This window comes from Gossypium arboreum, chromosome 7 (genome assembly GCF_025698485.1).
Source record: "Gossypium arboreum isolate Shixiya-1 chromosome 7, ASM2569848v2, whole genome shotgun sequence".
NCBI lineage: Eukaryota > Viridiplantae > Streptophyta > Magnoliopsida > Malvales > Malvaceae > Gossypium > Gossypium arboreum.
Genome location: NC_069076.1, coordinates 3,085,832 through 3,096,734, shown reverse-complemented (window position 1 = coordinate 3,096,734; position 10,903 = coordinate 3,085,832). Strand labels below are relative to the sequence as shown.

The window sequence follows — 10,903 nt, the reverse complement described above, 5'->3', positions numbered from 1 at the left end:
TGATTGATAAGCTAACTAAGTCGGCTCATTTTATCCCAATCCGTATGGATTATTCACTTGACAAGTTGGTGAGTTATACATTTCGAGAGATAGTTAGACTACATGGAGTGCCATTATCAATCATTTCGATGAGAGATCCAAGATTTACTTCACGGTTCGGAAGAAGTTACAAGAGGCTTTAGGTACGAAGTTGAGTTTTAGTACGGCTTTTCACCCTCGAATCGATGGTCATCGAGAGAGTTATTCAGTCCTTGAAGATATGCTTAGATGTTGTGTATTAGAATTTCAAGGTAGTTGGGAAAATACTTACCATTGGTAGAGTTTGCCTACAATAATAGTTATCATCAAGTTTGAAGATGGCACCTTATGAAGCTTTGTATGGACGTAAATGCCGCACACCTTTATATTGGATGAGCTTAAAGAAAGCCGATTTCTGGGTTGATCTAGTTAAAGAAACGGAAGAAAAGTGAAAGTTATCGAAATTGTTTAAAAGCGACTTGACGAGCGAAGTCGTATGCAAATTTAAAAAGAAAAGAGATCGAATATCAAGTTGGTGACAAAGTTTTTTTGAAAGTATCCCCGTGGAAGAAAGTTCTCAGATTTGGCAAGAAAGGCAAATTAAGTCCACGTTTATTGGACCGTTTGAAGTGATTGAGAGAGTCGGACCATTAGCATATCGGTTAGCTTTACCGATTGAGTTAGAGAAGATTCATAATGTATTTCATGTGTCTATGCTACGTCGTTATCGTTCAGATCCGTCACATGTGATTTCTCAAACAGAGGTTGAGATTCACCGGACATGACTTACGGTGAAGAACCCAGAAAGATTCTAGCTCGAGAGGTAAAGCAATTAAGGAACAAAAGTATTGTACTTGTGAAAGTACTATGGAATAGACATGGGGTAGACGAGGCTACATGGGAACCCGAAGAGGCTATGCAAAAACAGTACCCATATCTCTTCACAGGTAAGATTTTCGGGACGAAAATCCCTAAAGGGGGGGAGAAATGTAACATTCCGAAATAGGGCCTAAACGGAACAGTGGTTGCGAAACCACAAATTCAGGGTAAAAAAAAATATTTTATTATTATTTTGAGGTTCATGGTATGATTACATGATTGTGTGAAAAATTCGTGATAAAATTCTATGCATAAAGTGCTTAAATTGAGGTTAGGGACTAAATTGAATAATTTGCAAAACTTGCATTCTAGAAGTTTTAGTATGAAATTATTTTGGAATATTAATTAGGAGATCTTAAATGGTAATTTGACCAATTTTAAGTTCATGGACAAAATTAGGACATGGAAGGAATTTTGAAAGTTTAGTAAGGAGGGCATTTTGGTCATTTGGTTATTAACATTAATAAAAGGTAAAAAGATGATAAAATTGTATCATCTTCTTCAAGTTACCAGCAGAACCTTACCTCTCTCCATAGCTGGGGTTTCTTCAACTTTCAAGCTTCATAGTAAGTGATTCCAAGCCCGCTTTTAATGATCTTTACGTTTTTGAAGTCCCGTAGCTCGATAAAGCTTATGCTAGCAATAATTTAAGTTAGGAATCAAATTTGGAAAAATACCCATAGGTGAAATTTGTGTATTTTGATGTTTTATGATGGAATATGAGGTTTTAAATTATGTTAGACAACTTGTGCTACTTGGTTTTAAGTGAAAACGAGTAAAAGGCTTAATCGGTAAAAATACCTAATAGTCATAAGTACATGTTAGTGTGTGAATTTGATGTTGCCATAGAAGGAAAAATGATCAGCATGTCATAAAACATAAGAAAATAGGATGAAGTTTAATTTACGAGCCTTGGGGCAAAAGTGCAAATATGTGAAAGTTTAGGGGCAAAATGTAATTTTTCCAAAGTTTGAGTAAAGGGTTGTTTTGATAAATGTTGATATTAAATAAGCTAAATTTGCTATTATAGATCAAGAAGAGCGAAATTCGAGAGTAGATCGGGGAAAAGAAAAAGTAAAGGACTAAATTGTAAAGTTTAGTCACATTTTGTATCGAGGTAAGTTTACAGTAAATAAATGCAATATTCTTTTATTTTACATTATTATTGTCAATTTCAGCATTTATATATTTATGTTATGAAAATATTTAAAGTCGAATTTAAGGTGAAGTGACAGAGGAAAAGTGTTAGAAAGCCGGTTAAACCCTAGGAATGTTAGGATATTAGGGTTGACAGAGACGAGAACGAAATGAGCCATGTAAGTCCATATTAGAAATATGGCTTTGGAGACAGGATTGAGCCATGTAAGTCCATATTATATATGGCATTGGAGACAGAATAATTCATGTAAGTCTATGTCAAAGACATGGCATTGGCGGGATATTGATAGACAGAGCGACCCTAGTATCCTTAGTATTCCGAGTGGTTCAACGGGTCAGGATACGAGTTAAATTACAGTGAATTAACAGCAAAGGAAAAGTAGATTATACTTATGAAAAGGAAAGGTCAAGTAAGAAAGAAGGTAAGGAATAAAGAAGAAGATAGAAATTGAGAAGTAAAGAAATTTATGATGTTAGATGATATTATGCATAATTATCCATTATGTTGAATGTTGTGATTTATTTGCTTGTAAGCTTACTAAGCCTAGTGCTTAATCTCTTTATTTTCTTCTTCTTATAGTACTTATCTAGCCACTCGGGGATCGAAGGAAACGTCGGAGGCCGATCACACTATCAAAGAAATAACTCGGTATAATTAGGCGTTTTGTTTTGTGTATGGCATGTATAGAAACTTAGCCACTTTTGGTATAATATGAACAATGAATGATGTGTAAATACTTTCTAGTGATTAGCTAATAAAATGGCCGATGATATGCATGTTTATTAATATGTATGATTGAATGGTGATTATCACATGAAAATTATGAAAATGTGAAAGTAACCTAAAACAGATTCAAGTAACAGCAATGACGTAACTTTGAAAAATCACTAAAATTGTATAAACATAGTTTGAAGATGAATAATATATGAAATTAAAGCTTATTATGTCTATTTTCTTATGGAATAAGAAAAATAGGTAAAGGTATTATATTTCATGATATATTTGAGTTTTAGTGAAACAGGGTCAGAGCGATTTCTGGAACCCCAGTTTCAACTTTGGAAATTCACCATAAATTGTAAAAAACTAATTAGAAGGTATACTTTATATGGTTATAATCCTTGTTGAGTCTAGTTTTAAGAGAAACAAACGGCTTAGTGATATGAATTTTGTACAGGAAGAAACATGGTTCATAGTAACAAGAGGTTAGTGTAGTCGAGTTTTGAAACAGGGGAAACTTTAACTAATAAACTGTACTAATTGGCCAAGTCAAAAATCTATGAAAAAAATTAGTAGATATATATATGAGTCTAGTTTCAGGAAAAATTTACGGATCTTAATTTCGAGTTTCGGAACTCAAGATATGAATTTTTTGGCGACTACGACGCAGAATGGCAGCACATTCCGAAATGTTTAAATAAACAATTTAAACTTATTTAAGGGATAGAATAAGTTTAGTAATGCCTCGTGCTCGATTCTGGCAACAGTCTCGGGTAAGGAGTGTTACAGTTTACCTCATTTTAATATGGATTAGACAAACTGCACTTTGAGAACAAAGATTTCTAGCATGATAAATATAAGTAAGGAGATATCAAAGTTTTAGCTTCCAAGTATTTTCTGATAATTTAGTAAAAAAGTTGTGTGATAATAAAGAAAACCAAGGATTTAAACAAACAAAAAAGGAGTGTATAAGAGTTGAGCGAGAGAAAAGGAAACGATACGTATATAGTTAGCTTGTTTATTAAGGGGGTGACTCATAACGAAGTTAATGATCACTAATTTTAAGCTAATTTACTTTTTTCTTTAATAGTTAATTTGTTGGCCTTATAACCTGGGTTACTTTAGGATCCTTCTTAGTTAATCTGATTTTTGAAAGTTACATGGCTTACATCTCAATTGCCACCAAGTAATGCAAGATATTTGGGACTTGTAGGCCTTATGCTTTCCTTGAGCGATGATTTTGTTGTGTGCTTTGGCTTTCTCTATTTGTTGGTATAACAATTATAAAATGGATGTTTCTATTTTTTTTTCTTTTTAGCTATAAAAACTTTCATTCCAAAAAGAACAAACAAACATACAAAGTTTAAAAAACATCAAACAAATAACCCAGATAAACTAACATGAGAAGACCACGGTATCCTCTAAGCTTATCCTGGATCCTTGCATCAGAAAGATGGAGGTGCTGATTAACCATCCTTATCATGAATAAAGACCAAGGAAGATGGTAGTTGATTCAAACAACTAGAAATATGCATTTCTCTACATCTCTATTTAGCAAACCAATTTGCTTCCCTATTGGCTTCTCGTTTAATAACGTTGACTTTCACATAAGAAAGTTGCATGACTAGTTTATCAAAATCTTGAAGGATTGGCCTAATCTTCATCTTCAATCTTGACTCTTCTTCTTAATATCTAAAGTAATAGTCTGGGAATCAGTCTTGATTGTCACCTAGCAATTAATCATTCGAAAAATTCTTTCCAAAATAAAGTTTCTCGCCTCCAATTATAGCCTCACACCTAGCTTTCCAGATGTCACAGCAATAATCCTAGCTTTAACATCCTAGCTCATACAAGGCATTTGCAACAACTCTAAGAAGCATTTGTCAAATGATTGAATTCGATCTCTTAGCACTTGAAGGCCAAATCAAGCCTCATACCATATTCACCTAACCAATTACAACTAAGAATAATATGTTCATCAATATTATCTTCAATACCATATAAACAACAAATTAGGTTCAAAGCACACTTTTTTTTTTATCTTTCGTAATTTGATATGTCAAATTAGGCTCTCCATTACAGTAAAGGTGATTATTCTCAAGTATTTTAGGTGTCTTTTCTTTTCTTTTGTCGATTTTTAGCTTTTGTTATTAAAAAATGGTTTTTATTAGATTTATGCCATTTTGAGACCTAAATTGGCCAAATAGCGCCATGAGGGACCTAACAATGTGATTAAGTTAGTGTAGGAAGTTGATAATGGGTCGAGCTCAAGGAAATCATCATTCAGAGTGGGTATCACAACACTGAGGTCATGGAATTTTTGATACTCTTGAAGGTGCCGAAGTGAAGAAAATTGAGACCAACTCTAATGATATAGCGCGTAACGACCTAATTTCCAATGGTGTTGGAAAAAGCAGTTTCAGAATCCCGTTTTTGTAAATTGAGTACGTAAATATTTAATAGATATATTTATGGGGTTATCATATTGAATTGAAAATTTGTTAAGCCATTTAGCCAAAATTGTAAGTAATTAGGGTTTAGGGATTAAATTGTAAAGTCCAATCGCAATAGATTTTTAATTAATAAATGGATTAGGGAATTAAATTGTAATTAACCCAAGGTTCAAACAGCAACTATACCATGTTAAAATTCATATAATTGGACCATATGATTAATAATTAATTAAATTAAAGTTTATTAAATTAAAGTAAGGCTAATTATGCTAATTAACCATTTAATCTTAATATATATATATGAATGTTCGGTGGGAAGTGAGAGAATTGCATCTTCTCCATCCAAATATAAATAAATAAGAAGAGGAAAAATGTCATATCTAGGGTTTTAAATCTTTTTGGCTTTAATGCAAGTAAGTCATTAGCCATTTTTCTTTGATTTTTATGGAAATTGAATCAAGGGAGCTTGATCTAGCACACCCATGTGCTAATTTGCAAAACTTTTAAAGTTTTAGAAAGTTGCCATGATAGAGGATTGAATGATTTTGGTGTTAATTTGTTAGAAATTAAGCTTAGTATATAAAAAAGACTAAATTGTAAAGCTTAATTATTAGTTTCGTACATTAGGAACCTAATTGAATATAAAATATAAGGTCCCTAATGATTTTTGGTGAAATCAAATTTTACTCCGAGGCTTTATATTGAAAGTTAAGCTTGTCCCAATTTTAGGGACTAAATTGAATAATTTGTAAAATTTTTAAAAAAATTGATATTTGATTTTGTTTTGATTGAAATCTGATAATGGGATCTGTTTTATGATTATTTGTAGTTAACGACAACACCGAATCATCAAGAAGGAAAGGAAAGGAAAAATGAAAGTGATCGACAAGCAGCTGGAAATTTTGGTTTATATGTTTATAATTTAAAGTCATATAAATTGCTTGTATTTTCATGTTACTTGCATACAATAGCAACAAGGTAAGTATACAATAATGATATGAGTTGTTGGATTGAGCTTAAATGTGAGTTCTCAAAGCAGAGGACTAGATTAAATAAAATAGAAAATAGCATGAATTGTTTGGAATATGATATATGTTATGGAATTGAGTGACAATATGTATTGAATGATATGAAACATAAACGTTATGTTATAGAATTGAAATGTAATAGTGTGTATGATTGAAAAATGGTATGTACTAAATTGTAATGGAATTGGATAATTGATACCCTATTAACTAGTCGAGCTGAGTTGGTTATAGTTGGCATGTTATAGGATTGTATTGAGTACGGGATTATGTGCCAAAATACACTTTGTGTGTCATAATGTGTTTTTGTGCCCCAAGATGCACTTCAGTGCCAATTTGGTGTGTTGGTTAGATGATCTGAGTATTCGTTTGAGTCCGGGTCCGAGTCCGAGTCAGGTTAATAAGGGTTATAAATGATAAGTATGATTACAATGCTGAAAATGGAATTGGTAATGTTATAAAGTTAATGGTATAATCAATATGGTTTGCATTTTAAAAAAGTTTGTGATCCAATTTGTAAATTCACTGAAACGAGGCCTGGGGACCGGAATTGATATGGATGAGTCGGTTGACTCCAGAATTAAATTGAATGACATTGTTATATAAATGTTTGTGTTTAATACTTAATTTTATTGTATGATTGATGAGTAGTAATCAAGTTAGAATTAAGTCTGTAAGAATATTGTTGAATAGGTTGGTTAATGAGATGTTGATATGCATATGCATATATATGGATAGATGATGAATTATAATTCACCATTTGATATATGTTTTGATGAAATTTTGAGTATAAAAATGCTTAAACGTGCTAAAGCTCATTGTTAATGTTAGATTATTTGTTTATGCTTGAATTATAAATGTAACACTAAGCTTATTGCTCAGCGTACAATTTGTTTTCTCTGTGCGCAGGTTCAGGTGTTTCTCAAAGTCCCAAGACTTGAAGCCAACATCCAGACTGTAACAACCTGATTTTCAATAGTGCCAAAAACGATGGTTTCGAAACCCCGTTCTCTAATGATTGAGTCTATAAATCACTACATACCCATTCTATTGCTAAAATTGAACAGGGAATCCCATCACCGACCATGGAGTGTCTATCACAGCTCAATTAATCCCATTTTTCGTAGCAAAAGAAACAACAAATATGTTGACACCAACCTCCCTGGCACACAACATCTTATCACCTTGCCAGATCCCTTGAAGAATAGTTAAAACCCCTTTGCAATTGAGCACCCTATTAGACTTTATCTTCCTCACCACCATGAATCTTGTCAAAGCAAGACTCTAATTGCCTCCTTCCCCTAAGAAAATCTCCAAATTATCCATACTAGAACAACCCAACCCAGTAAACTAAAATTTGCCTTAACAGAAATTGAATGTTAATGGTGAATAAGGGATTTCTTACCTTTTGCAAATAAATGGAAATCAATCAAGAAAATATAGATCAAAACCTAGGTAATAAAAGAAGACTAAAAAAAATTCAAGACTCAATAGATAAAAGACTCAAAGGAAAACAAAATACCCAAATCAAGAATATTTAAAGTCGCGAAATGAAAACTTAAAACAATAAAAACCTATATGATATTAGACTCAGTCAACTCACTCAGTAAGAAAAGAACGACCCTCATTTTAAGAGAAAAATCTCATTTCTAGAAAAACTAAATGATTGTTTATGTTTAATATGTGTAAAAGAAATGTATATCTAAATTAGAATTGTAATTTTGATGGATTCAAAGTGATCATGGGTTAGATCTATTTATGATATCAATACCATACACAAATTTTCAAGTTCAATCTAACTCAAAATAGGAGTATTAAATTTTGATTAAATCCATCATCTTTATAAATGGCTAACTCAAATAGTTTTTGGATTACTGTTTGATATATTGGTAGTGTACTCTTTTTTTATTCCACAAGTAGCTTTAAAAAATTACACATGTCTATTTTTAAAAAATATTCATTATTTTAATATTTTACTATACTCCTATAAACACTTGTTAATCTCCTAACCTCACACCGTTTGACGGGATATATTTTAGAGAAATTATCTCATACTCCATTTGTTGAGTTTTCTAAACTCTACAAGTAAGTTGAGGGTGTGAAAAGTGTCGCATTTATAAATAAAAAATTAATATGACACTTGTCACACTCTAAACTTGCTTATGAAATCTAAAAAACTCATTTAGGTGGTGCATTTTAAGGGAAATATTTGATATACTATCAATGAAATTTTTTAAAATTCCACAAGCAGGATTGTCAAAGGTTAATGGCAAGTGCATATAAGATATAGTATATATATATATATAAACGAAGGGTGAGTATTTGGTATATTAGTTGTGTACCTTTTTTTTATTCCACAAGCAGTATTAAAAAATTGACATGTGTCTTTTTTTTTAAATATTTTACTATACCCCCGTAGGACACTTGTCGCCTCTCTTGCCGTGCTTGTAGAGTCTAAAACCTTCACTGGTAGTGTATCAAATAATTTTTCATAAAAAATGAGAGACGTGACAAATTTATAACTCAACTTATAAAGTTAAAAAAAATACATTATCAATATACTAAACACTCACTAGTTTTTAACCCTTATTTTTTTGTTTTTAAATATATATTTTCTAATTTAATATTTAGTAAATATATAATTTACTAATATTTTATAGTTTTTATTAAATACAAACAACTTAATAGTTTTTAAGATTTATATTATAACATATTATATTTATTTTTCATATAATATAAATTATAAAATATACATAAGAAAATAAGAAAACATACTAAAATCTTAAAAATAAGTTCAACATGATTTGTTGTGAATATTAAAGTTTGAGTTTAATCGATGTTTTAAGTTAACTTTATTTTTTAGCTAAATTTATTTTCTTAGGATAATATTTTTTTCCAAATTTTTCCTAAATATTAAGTGCTCTTTCGATTTAAATGAGTAGCTTAACCTTTAAATATGTCAAACTTTTTATTGTTAAAATATTGAGTTTCATTTTTAAAATAAATTTTAATTTAAATTAAAAATTAAGTTAATAGATTAAGTTGATCCATATAGAATAAAGAACCACTAAATTTCATACTCAACCAATATGGCAATGAAAGAAACCCTTCAAACTAAATCAATTTATATTTAAATTCTCGTTAATTTAAAATAAAAATATTCTATTAATTTCATTTATCTAAATAAACTTAAATTTCATGCTTTAAGTCCATGGGTTGGATTCGGTCTAACTAAAATCTTAAGTTTGTTTATTAGACTCGGGCTTGGTCCGACTCGAAACATGGGTCTTAAATTTTGACCAATCCCGTTTCAGATAAAAATACTAAAACTTAGGTTTGACCAGCCCATATACTTTTTTATATAATTATTTAAAAATATATAATACATCAAAAATACTAGAAAAATAAATTAAAATATATATGTATACTTAAGTAATAGTGCAACTTAACAAGAAAATGTCTCTAAAATTGTAACAAAATTAATAATAAAACAAGAGTTATACAATATCCAAACAATAACAATAAAATAGTATCAATATAATAGTGAAATGATAGTAAAATAGTGAAAAAACAAGAAAATAGCAACAAAACAGTAAAAAACAAGAAAATAATAACAAATTTTTATTTTTACAAATTCAGGCCAGGCCGAGCTCGGGCCAAAAAAGCCTTACCTGAGGTTCGACCCATTTCCTAAATGGGCTTTATTTTTTTGCCCAAACTCATTTTTCGTACCTATATTTTTACTCAAACCCTCTCACTTTTCGGGTGAACCTTCGATCTAGCTCATTGATAGATCTATGCCTAATCATTTGTTTTTAAATTCTTATAAATTTTGAAAATCTTAAATTAAATGTTAAAATTCTCCATTATATTCCAAACTACTAAATAAAATAATTTTCTTTTTTCAAAATTAAATCAAATATTAACATTCATGCTCAAATTTAGTTCGCATTATAACTAGAGGTGAACAAAATCTGATTTAATTCAAAAATTTGATAAAAAATTCAAATTTTATATTAAATAGTTCTAGTTATTCAAATCAATTCAAATAAAAATTAAAATTTTTAGTTTAACTCGAATATGAATTACACGATTCTAGTTATCCGAAAATCTAAATAAGAAAAAATAAAACTATATCATTTTGATAAATGTTTACCTTTTCTAAAATTAAAAGTTAAAACTATTAAGTTAAAAAGTAAAACTACGTTGTTTTGGTAAATATTTATTCATTAGGTTAAAAAGCAAAATAATTATATTTTCCATGTAGTTAAATAATCTTTTATTTCGTCTATTAGTTAAATAATCGATCAATATAAATAATAGAATTAGTTACCTCAAGTCATTTAACTCAAAATTTTTAACTTAATTCGATTTAATTAAAAAAATTCAAATCGAATTTAATTATTAAAATAAGATACTCAACTAATTTAAAAAATTTTAACTCTCTCGACTCAGCCCTACTTACACCTAAACATTTCAAACTTCCCAAACAAAAAATAAAATAAAATTCTATTTACAACCACGCGTAATCCAAAACAAACAATTGAGAGCCTAAGAGACGAACGCCGTTGATACACAGAGAAAAGGAAATCCAACGGCTAAGAGTAATTTGGAAACTAATAAATAATTTGGATAGCCAAACAAAAAACGGA

The 10,903-nt window shown here is 30.0% G+C and overlaps 1 long non-coding RNA gene across 1 annotated transcript; it reads left to right on the top strand.

Moving 5' to 3' along the window:
- Positions 1-1,856: 1,856 nt before the first annotated feature.
- On the top strand, positions 1,857-2,844 carry LOC128295282 (uncharacterized). Its single transcript, XR_008285634.1, has 2 exons — positions 1,857-2,014; positions 2,636-2,844. It is a non-coding gene; the product is annotated as an uncharacterized LOC128295282 (long non-coding RNA).
- Positions 2,845-10,903: the final 8,059 nt, after the last annotated feature.